At 47.7% G+C, this 11,610-nt stretch overlaps 1 pseudogene; it reads right to left on the bottom strand.

The window, feature by feature from the left end:
* Positions 1-7,425: 7,425 nt before the first annotated feature.
* LOC139015764 (translationally-controlled tumor protein-like) lies at positions 7,426-8,492 on the bottom strand (annotated as a pseudogene).
* Between the last annotated feature and the right edge of the window lie 3,118 nt (positions 8,493-11,610).

Genomic DNA, 11,610 nt, shown 5'->3' with positions numbered 1-11,610 from the left:
GGAGGTACAATTAACAGTTACCCATATATTGTTGTTATTACATTGCTTTAAAAAAAATTCCACAAGGTCGGTGCAGGGTGGAGGAGGTCATTGGTGGGGAAAAACAACAATGGGAAGATATTTACTACTTTAAACAATAAAGATAATATTTTTAAATATAGGAGAACCAAGATGGCGGCGTAGGGAGCGGACCTGTGTGTGCTGCTCTCTCACAGCATCATTGAAACTATCAACTATGAAGTAAACAACCGCCACTCAGAACCATGGGGAAGTTGGCCCAGTGGGAGATCTACAACTGGAGGAAAAGAAAGAAGCGCAGTGAGACTGAGTGGGAGCTACGGAGGCACCAAAACCAGAGGTACGCAGTCACACGCCACGCGGGCTGCAAATGGATTCTCGGTTTTTTACGAACCCTCGAATCCTCTGGGCTTGCTCGGGGCGGGTCTCTGAGGCCCCAGATCCCACAGGGAGAGGCGGCCACGGCCTTGCAGTGGTCGGAGAGCGAGGGAAGCTCTGATACGCGGCTGCTCACCGGCACCGAGGGACAAGAAGTCCTGGTGTCCCGGGGAGGCGAGGGGCGCGGAGACGCCGCCATCGCTATTTCATCCATGCTGGTGACTCCCTGTGACCCTGCCCTACCCTCAGGGCTGTGCCAGAGGCACAAGAAGGAATGACTGTGCTTTTACAAACTCTCAAATCCACTGAGCTGGTTCGGGCGGGTCTCTGAGGCCCCAGGCCCCAAGGCGAGAGACGGCACGGCCTTCCAGCGGTCAGGAAGCGAGGGAGGCTCTGGCGTTCGGCTGCTCGCCAGCACTGGGGGACACAAAGTCCTGGAGTCCTGGATAGGCAAGGGGCCGCTGAGTCTCCGCCCCGGCGACTCCCTGTGACCCCGCCCTACGCAATTTACATTCCCATCTGGGCTGTGCCAGACCCACAAGTAGAAGCGCCTTTTCTTCTGCAAACTTTCAAATCCACTGAGCTGGTTCAGGCAGGATCATGAAGCACCAGACCCTACGGGGAGAGGCAGCACGGCCTTGCAGCCATCAGAAAGCGAGGGAGACTCTGTTGCACAGCTGCTCGCCGGCACTGGGGGACACAAAGCCCTGGCGGAGAGTCAAGGGGCCGCGGAGACTCAGCCAGTGCTATTTGCTCCGCCATGGCGACTCCCTGAGTCTCAGCCCTAATCAATTTACATCCCCATCCAAGCTGTGCCAGGTGCACAAAAAGACCCACATGCGCTTTTGCAGCCTGTCCCAACAAATTGCAGACTTCAACTGCTCGCAGCCATGAGAGACACACTCAAGAAGCAGACCCAGGAGAACCAGGATGGCGGCATAAGGAAGAGACCTGTGCGTGCTACCTCGCACAACAACATCGAAACTACCAAATATCAGACAAACACCTATCATACAGAACCATGGGAAACTTGGCCCAGTGGTAGCTCTACAACTGGAAGGAGAGAAAGAACATTGAGACTGAGTAGGATGTGACACCAAGTACAGAGCCCAACCCAACAAACTGCAGATTTCAACTCCTCGCATAGAAAGAAGCGCATAGAGACTGAGTAGGATGTGCTGAAGCACCAAGTACAGAGCCCATCCCAGCAGGCTGCAGATTTCAGCTCCTTGCATCTGGGAGGGATGCAATCGGGGGGGCAGAGTCGGGTCCGGGGCCGGCCAGGGCTGGGCCTGACTCGGCTGGCACTGTGGAACTGCTGTACCAGCAAGCGCACAAACATGCCCACTGGTCCCAGTCTCTGGTGGGGCACTGCGGGACAGCAGACAGGCAGTCTGTGCACTTGGTGGAGGGCAGGAGCGCTGGATGTGCAACCACCAGGAATGCCTGGAGATTTTGTCTAGTGGGGAGCGGCCGGCAGGGGACAGAGGACCAAACATCCTGTTTCCCTGGTAAGGCTGGGATGGCCCCGGTGAGGTTGAAACGGTCCCGGTGTGGTAGGGACGACCCCGGCAAGGTTGAAACAGCCCCCGTGAGGTAGGGACGACCCCAGTCAGGTCGAAACGGCCCCGGCGTGGTAGGGACAACCCCGGTCAGGTTGAAACGGCCCCGGTGTGGTAGGGACAACCCCGGTCAGGTTGAAACAGCCCCGGTGTGGTAGGGACAACCCCGGTGAGGTTGAAACGGCCCCCATGAGGTAGGGACGACCCCAGTCAGGTCGAAACGGCCCCGGTGTGGTAGGGACGACCCCAGTCAGGTCGAAACGGCCCCGGCGTGGTAGGGACAACCCCGGTCAGGTTGAAACGGCCCCCGTGAGGTAGGGACGACCCCAGTCAGGTCGAAACGGCCCCGGCGTGGTAGGGACAACCCCGGTCAGGTTGAAACGGCCCCCGTGAGGTAGGGACGACCCCGGTGAGGTTGAAACAGCCCCCGTGAGGTAGGGACGACCCCAGTCAGGTCGAAACGGCCCCGGCGTGGTAGGGACAACCCCGGTCAGGTTGAAACAGCCCCGGTGTGGTAGGGACAACCCCGGTGAGGTTGAAACGGCCCCCGTGAGGTAGGGACGACCCCAGTCAGGTCGAAACGGCCCCGGTGTGGTAGGGACGACCCCGGTGAGGTTGAAACAGCCCCCGTGAGGTAGGGACGACCCCAGTCAGGTCGAAACGGCCCCGGCGTGGTAGGGACAACCCCGGTCAGGTTGAAACGGCCCCCGAGAGGTAGGGACGACCCCAGTCAGGTCGAAACGGCCCCGGCGTGGTAGGGACAACCCCGGTCAGGTCGAAACGGCCCCGGCGTGGTAGGGACAACCCCGGTCAGGTTGAAACGGCCCCCGTGAGGTAGGGACGACCCCAGTCAGGTCGAAACGGCCCCGGCGTGGTAGGGACAACCCCGGTCAGGTTGAAACGGCCCCCGTGAGGTAGGGACAACCCCGGTCAGGTTGAAACAGCCCCGGTGTGGTAGGGACAACCCCGGTGAGGTTGAAACGGCCCCCGTGAGGTAGGGACGACCCCAGTCAGGTTGAAACGGCCCCGGTGTGGTAGGGACAACCCCGGTCAGGTTGAAACGGCCCCCGTGAGGTAGGGACGACCCCAGTCAGGTCGAAACGGCCCCGGCGTGGTAGGGACAACCCCGGTCAGGTTGAAACGGCCCCCGTGAGGTAGGGACGACCCCGGTGAGGTTGAAACAGCCCCCGTGAGGTAGGGACGACCCCAGTCAGGTCGAAACGGCCCCGGCGTGGTAGGGACAACCCCGGTCAGGTTGAAACAGCCCCGGTGTGGTAGGGACAACCCCGGTGAGGTTGAAACGGCCCCCGTGAGGTAGGGACGACCCCAGTCAGGTCGAAATGGCCCCGGTGTGGTAGGGACGACCCCGGTGAGGTTGAAACAGCCCCCGTGAGGTAGGGACGACCCCAGTCAGGTCGAAACGGCCCCGGCGTGGTAGGGACAACCCCGGTCAGGTTGAAACGGCCCCCGAGAGGTAGGGACGACCCCAGTCAGGTCGAAACGGCCCCGGCGTGGTAGGGACAACCCCGGTCAGGTTGAAACGGCCCCCGTGAGGTAGGGACGACCCCGGTGAGGTTGAAACAGCCCCCGCGAGGTAGGGACGACCCCAGTCAGGTCGAAACGGCCCCGGCGTGGTAGGGACAACCCCGGTCAGGTTGAAACGGCCCCCGTGAGGTAGGGACGACCCCAGTCAGGTCGAAACGGCCCCGGCGTGGTAGGGACAACCCGGGTCAGGTTGAAACGGCCCCCGTGAGGTAGGGACGACCCCGGTGAGGTTGAAACAGCCCCCGTGAGGTAGGGACGACCCCAGTCAGGTCGAAACGGCCCCGGCGTGGTAGGGACAACCCCGGTCAGGTTGAAACAGCCCCCGTGAGGTAGGGAAGACCCCGGTGAGGTCGAAACGGCCCCGGCGTGGTAGGGACAAACCCGGTCAGGTTGAAACGGCCCCCGTGAGGTAGGGACGACCCCAGTCAGGTCGAAACGGCCCCGGTGTGGTAGGGACAACCCCGGTCAGGTTGAAACAGCCCCGGTGTGGTAGAGACAACCCCAGTCAGGTTGAAACGGCCCTGGTGTGGTAGGGACGACCCCGGTGAGGTTGAAACGGCCCCCGTGAGGTAGGGAAGACCCCGGTGAGGTTGAAATGGCCCTGGTGAGGCTCAGACGGCCCTGGAGAGGTTGAGACTACTCCAGTGAGGTTGGGACAAATAAAGGGGACCAGTATGGACTGATGAACAGGTGTAGATACAGAAGCAGAGCAACATTGAACAGAATGTTAAACTACAATGGGGAGCCTGGGGAGGGTTGGGGGGGGGGGATTAAGAGACCAACTGAAGGACTTATATGCATGCATATAAGATTAACCAATGGACACAAGACACGGGGCGGGGGGGGCGGGGGGTAGGGGCCGGGGGAATGTCATGGGGGGGAAAAAGGAGACATATGTAATACTCTTTGTAATACTTTAAGAAATAAAAATTATAAAAAAAAAAAAAAAAAAAAAAAAAATATTTTTAAATATAAATTTTTTTTAAAAAAATCCCACAAGCCCTGGTCAGTGTGGCTCACTTGGCTGGAGCATCATCCAATGCACCAGAAGGTCGTGGGTTTGACTCCCAGTCAGGGTACATACCTAGGTTGAGGGTTTGATTACCAGTCAGGGTACATACAAGAATCAACCAGTGAATGCATAAATGAGTGGAACAGCAAATCAATGTTTCTCTCTTCCCTCTCCCTTTCTCTCTCTCTCAAATCATTTTTTTAAAAAAAAAGAAAAAAGATGGAGCATCTGCTTTGGCTCACCTGTTTGGAGCTCTCATATATAAAAATAATAATAAAATAGAATAGTTGCCATAATACAGGCCTACTACTGTGCTGGGTATTTTACATAAGGTATTTCCAATCCTTACAACAACCTATGAAGTGGTGATTATTATTCCACTTTACAGTTATGGAAACTGAGACTCAGAGAGGTTAAGTAACTTACTAAAGTCAGACAGCTAGGACGAGGAAATAGCCTGATAACCATTTCAGTCTGGCTCCAAATCACATGCTTTTTCTAAAACATTTCAGCCCTAGCAGGGTTGACTCAGTGGATAGAGCATCAACCTGCAGATTGAAAGGTCCTGGCTTCAATTCTGGTCAAGGGCACATGCCCAGGTTGCAGACTCGATCCCCAATGGGTATGTGCAAGAGGCAGCCAATCAATGATTCTCTCTCATCATTGATGCTTCTATTTCTCTCTCCCTCCCCTTTCTCTCTGAAATCAGTAGAATTTTTTTTTTTTAATTTCACATCCTGATTCCCTGTCTAGTTGCTGCCTGATCTACCCCTAGATTCTGGTTCTTGTTTCTTATACCCTTGCAGGAGTCCTGGCAGGAATCACTGGACGGCATACACTACAATAGCCTGTTTTTAGACTTACCTACAAAGTGGAGGATATATATTGGAGCCCACAGAAGCCTACTTCTACACATGTATGTACCTTGATTTACTAATTGTCCAACAAGCTCATACTGCTATACCCTTTAGGCCCAGGGCATTGTGCTGCATGACCTTCCCATTTATACACTTCCATTTCTCTCTCAACTCAGTCCCAGCTTTCTCCTATTTCATGCCAGCTGATGTTCCTGAGATCCCAGCATGCTTCACATCTGAGCCTGATGTAGTTACATACAGTGCCTTATTATCTCCCTAGAATGATGACTTCAGGAACTGACAAATTTTTCACTACCTTAGAAAATACCATATTTCATTTGGATGGGCTCAGTGGTTGAACATCAACCTATGAACCAGGAGATCACAGTTCAATTCCCAGTCAGGCCACATGCCTGGGTTGTGGGCTCAATTACCCAGTAGAGACCCTTCAGGAGGCAGCTGATCAATGATATGATTCTCTCTCATCATTGATGTTTCTATCTCTCTCTCCCTCTCATTTCCTCTCTCTGAAATCAATAAAAAAAGTATATTTTTTAAAAAGAAAGAAAAACAGCAGACATTTAGGCTTGTCTTTAAATACAAAATAGACATTTGAATTAAAAACATTTGTGAGTATCAAAAAAGGAAAAATCTTTGTAATCTCTATAGATACACAGGGATCAGAATGGGATGGGCCCACCAACACCACCCTTTTTTAGACTCAGGGACATTGATATCAAGTGTCAGTAAGGGCAATAATCCACATGAAATTTTAATGAGTTCATCCTAATTCTCCAAGAATGGAGAAATGGAAAAGGCAACACAATCACATTGTTACAGGCATTTGAAAAAAAAAATTTAGAAAGCATAAGTTAACTATGATGTCCTAAAAATGAGCCTTGCAGATCTTGTACAATGGAATGATGCCATGCATTTGCTCCAGGTCACTTTACTGTAGACGTAAAGTCCTGATTTAAAAGAAATGTCCTGCACTTTCTCATGCTCTAGTGAACAAAGCTATCTTCAAAGTTGGAAATCAACTTAGCAAAATTCAGACCAATAGCAGAAGGTAGGCACGGGGCTCTTGCAAAGTGCATTCAACTCCTAGATTAAAAATAAAATGTGAATATATTTTATATGAGGCAACTGTGCAACAATTACTTAACTATTATTGAGGTTAGATGGGGGTAGTTCTATTCTGATCCCTAAGAAAGTGTCCAGAGAAATGTGCCAAGGTCATTTGATACTTTGCTCTAATTAGATTTCAAGATCACACACAACACTTTCTCCCTTCCTATTAGGGACTGAGACAGAATGACTCAGTCAGATTAGGAGAGAACATCTTCTCTTAAAGAACGTTTATACTTCAACAAGTAACTGTGCTTCTCTTCAATTGACATTGTTTTCTTCTGTGTCAGAAACTATAAATCCAAGTACTCTACCATATTTGAAACACAGAGTTTATTCCCATATTATTATTAATTTAATAACTATTGTATTTATTTATATTACTGTTATTGCTATTGTTGTTATTTCATATCATTACTGGTAATTTCTATTTTAGGCAATGATGGCTGATAATTTAACGTACTTTTGCCCACCCCTGTATTTGTGAGAAATGGTAGTACATGCCCCTGGCAGCACTTGTACAACAGCCAAATTGCTAAGAGAATCTCAAAGGGTAGAGATCAGAACTAATCAGTGTCAGGGCCCTAGCAAAGAACTAGAGTCTATTCAAAACTTCAGACTTCAAAGAGGACAAAAGTTCGTTTCCACACAAGTTCCCATCAATGTTGACAGGGTCATGGATGTCAACCTGTGTCAGGTCTTTTCATGATTTGCTGCTACAGTAATATTGTGTCTTTAGAGAAGATTTTCATGTCAAGGAAACACTCTGATTCTTCTTTTCTTCTTTTAAATTAAAAATGCATTTTATTTTTAAACAACCTATATGACGTGTTTTTCTAAAAACAAAACAAAACAACAACAAAAAAACACTGCCTCTGCTCCAAATAAATCCTGGTCGAAATAAAATGAAGAGCTCAAGATAACATCAGTGCCATTGTCCTGGTATGTGGGTGACAAGCAGTAGCCAGTTACGATGACAGGTGATAGATCCAAACTGCCAAATTTGTGAACATTTTCCCATTTCTAAACCATCTTTAAAGAAGATCATAAATGGGTTACACCATCATGAGCTCATGGTCATCCAGCAGAGCAAACATGCCATCCGGATTCATGTTTTCACCAATAAGGAACTGATAGATTTGAAATTACCAAGGATGTGCAAGATCTGCAGCACCTGTCATAAAAGGCTTTTTGTTTGTTTTTTCGTTTTCATTTTTTTCTTTCTTTTTTACCTTTTTAGAAAATATTTTTATTGCTCTGGCCGGCTTGGTTCAGTGGATGCAGCGTCAGCCTGTGGACTGAAGGGTCCCAGGTTCGATTCCGGCCAAGGGCACATGCTTGGGTTGTGGGCTCAATCTCCAGTAGGGGGTGTGTAGGAGGCAGCCAATCAATGATTCTCTTTCATCATTGATGTTTCTATCTCTCTCTCCTTCTCCCTTCCTCTCTGAAATTAATAAAGAAATATATTTTAAAATTTTTTTAAAAAATATTTTTATTGATGTTTAGAGAGAGAGGAAGGGAGAAGGATAGAGAGATAGAAACATCGATAAGAGACAAACATCATTGATCTGCTGCCTCTTGCACGCCCTGTACTGGGGATCGAGCCAGCAACTTGGGCATGTACTCTGACCGGGAATCAAACAGTCACCTCCTGGGCAAACACTCAACCACTGAGCCACACTGACCAGTCTGTCATAAAAGGTTTTAATCTTTCTAATCTCTGTACTCCAAGTTTCCTTTTGATTGATTTCATGTAATCCTTGATGTACTCCTTGTAGACTTCTTTTGTGAAAATGATGGTTCATGACAATACCAACACCATTGATACTGAAACCTTTACTCTTTAGCCTTCAGCGAGTTATCAATGTTACCCTCTGTCCTACTGATTACCGTGCCCTCCACCTCCAGGCACAACCCATCAGCAATCTCCCAGAACTTGCAGATGCTGGAGAACATCTCATCATGGCTAATGAGGTCCCAGTAGATGATCATGAGGGCGGCCAGAAGGAGAAAACAGCAGTGCTAGCTTAGCAGGAGCCTGGAGCTTACAGCTCTAGTGGGCTGGGAAAGAGGGAGTGTGCAGAAAAAGCCACTCTGGTTCTTTTTAATTTGCCATTAAAAAAAAATCAGGCCCAGCCGGCATGGCTCAGTGGTTGAGCATCAACCTATGAACCAGGAGGTCACAGTTCAATTCTTGGTCAGGGCACATGCCTGGGTTGCGGGCTCAATCCACAAGAGGCAGCTGATCAATGATTCTCTTTCATTGATGTTTCTATCTCTCTCTCCCTCTCCCTTCCTCTCTGAAATCAACAAAAAAAATAAAATAAAAACATCAGACGTCTTCTATTTAAATGTAGAAACTGGCCTTTACATTTTCCTAAGACTCTAACAGGGATGATTTCTGCTGATGTTATCAGAAGAGAACTCACTCAGAATGCCCTAGAGCACAGGGAGGCACTAGTAGCCATGCCTGTTATAATTTCATGCCCATATTTTGGTTCTTTTGTGCTTCTGTTGTCCCTCTGTTCAGAAATGGGAGGGTGAGCAGAGGGCAATGCTGAGGGATCCCATAGTAGTTTTGCAATCATAGGAATTCTCTTGCCCTAGACCTGCACATTTATTGTGTTTTTATCTGTTGCCCATAAATTACACAGCAAAATCACCAAAGCCACTGATTTTCCAAGGGAAATGAGAAGAAAAAAAAAATTTTTTAAGCCTTATCCAAGGATATTTTTCCATTGATTTTTAGGGAGAGTGGAAGAGAGAGGGAAACATCAATGTGAGAGAAACACATCAATTGGTTGCCTCCTGCACAAGCTCTGACCAGGGCCCGGGCTGGTGAGGAGCCTGCAAATGAGGTATGTGCCCTTGACCAGAATCAAACCCAGGATCCTTTGGTCCGCAGGCCAATGCTCTATACACTGAGCCAAATTGGCTGGGGCAGAAATGAGAAATCTTTTATTGAAAATTCATAGTTCCATATCAAACCTCTGCTACAATAATCACATCTTCAGGTCATTATTTAGCAATACATGGACTGCTAAACATTAATATTTTGACAACATACTGTTAAAAGATAATTTTCCAAAAAAGATAAAATCATGACTATCATACAGATATAAAAATAAATACATGTTAAAGATTTTCTTTAACTCAATGAGAATACTGAGGAAATGCTACAACCAATTCAAAGGAGAAATTAAAAAAAGAAAAACTTAGCCCTGGCTTGTGTAGCTCAGTTGATTGAGCATCAGTGGTTCAATTCTAGGTCAGGGCACATGCCCAGGTTGCAGGCTCAATCCCTGGTCAGGATACCTTCAGGAGGCAACCAATCAACGTTTCTCTCTCACATGAATGTTTCTCCCTCTCTCTCTCTCTCTCCCTTCCTCCCTCTCTAAAATAAAATTTTTAAAAATGACCTATCTGCCGAAACCGGTTTGGCTCAGTGGATAGAGCGTCGGCCTGCGGACTGAAGGGTCCCAGGTTCGATTCCGGCCAAGGGCATGTACCTGGGTTGCGGACACATCCCCAGTGGGAGATGTGCAGGAAGCAGCTGATCGATGTTTCTCTCTCATCGATGTTTCTAACTCTCTATCCCTCTCCCTTCCTCTCTGTAAGAAATCAATAAAATATATTTTAAATAAAAAAATAAAATAAAAATAAAAATGACCTATCTTATCTAGAGTGTCCCCTAGATAGTGCATAGTATTTCATTGAAGCACAAAATGTTCTATATTTATACTCAGCTAGATTAAGGAATTAATAGTTAGGTAACTATTGTCCAAGTGAATAGTCTGAAAGAATGACACAAATTACCAAAGCTCTTCCAAGGAGTTCGGCCAATAAGACTTTCCTGGTTTCATACAATTAAAATGCCACTACATGTTCAACAATAGGAGTAAATACAACTATGTGTCTAATGGTACATATAGGCTTCTACCTCTATCTTGCTAGTTGTTTTCTGACTCCTCAAGGGATCAAAGCCAGAGGAGGAAAAGCGGGGGGGGGGGGGGGGGGGGGGGGAGAAGAAGAAGAGGAACGTTATTCACCAGAACTGTCATAAAGTGGTCCTTGCCCTCTGGCCTGACAGATATGTAAAGCCAGCTCTGTAATTTATGGTCTTTCTTGTGACCCCTTCAGAAATCCTTACTGGGAAGATTCAATGTAGTTTCCAGTCCTAATGGATGCATTTTCCTCTCGCTAGCTGTTCCACCTCAGCATTGTATAGTCATTTTTGATCTTGGATTCCCAACACTCAGTCCAGGCTTGGACAAGACTAAAAAGAGCCCCAACCTATTCTTTCTCCCAATGATCACATCTGATCTAGGAAATGCGCATGTATCCTTTGCTCCCACCTTGGGTCAGCTGGGTCATCCACATTCCTGCCTTTTATATTTTTGAGTCAGAAGTCAGACATTAGTCCACATTGCCTCCCTCTGCCCCCCAATGGCACTAGACACATATCAAGATTTCTAAGGAACCCTTTCACTCTAGGCTTGAAAGAGAGAAAAGTAGGCAGGGAGAGTTCACAGCAGAGTTGTCTTCAAAGACATCCTCTACTTCCCATTTCCAACCCTATCCTTTAGAACTTTGATATGAAAAGGTTTAGAAACTTCGCTTGAAATTTTACAAATCCTACTACATGATCTCACAATCCACTCTGTCACCTGGCATTTGTCATCTTAGGATCTCAGCTTAAACTTCCACTTATAGATTCTCTTATAAAGGTTTTCTACTATGAAAGTGAAGAAGGATTCATGAAGAAGGTAGGTTCAGTTATTTCTGGAGGGAAAAAAAGGAAGTTAAATTTTAACACATCTAAGTTAGGACTAAATGTTGGTTGGCCCAGCTTGTTTCTTCTTTATCCTCAGTATAATACATGCAGGAAGTAGGAGAGAGTCCTGGGAAATAGAGATCTCCAAAGAACTCAGTGGAAACAGAAAGAAACTCTGTGGCTAAGAAAGGAAAAGCAATGGAGCAAAGGGCTAAACAAGTTGGCAACCACCTGCAAAAAGATCAGGTTGCCTCTGCTCCATCAATATCAAAAGAGGTTGCGTACCTAACTTTCAATATTGGGAGATATTTGGAAACTAACTTGATGGCTAATGCT

The sequence above is a fragment of the Myotis yumanensis genome, unplaced genomic scaffold (assembly GCF_028538775.1).
Source record: "Myotis yumanensis isolate MYYU_CA2020_CCGP unplaced genomic scaffold, mMyoYum1.0.hap1 SCAF_8, whole genome shotgun sequence".
Lineage (NCBI taxonomy): Eukaryota > Metazoa > Chordata > Mammalia > Chiroptera > Vespertilionidae > Myotis > Myotis yumanensis.
This window is presented reverse-complemented; position numbering and strand designations above follow the sequence as displayed.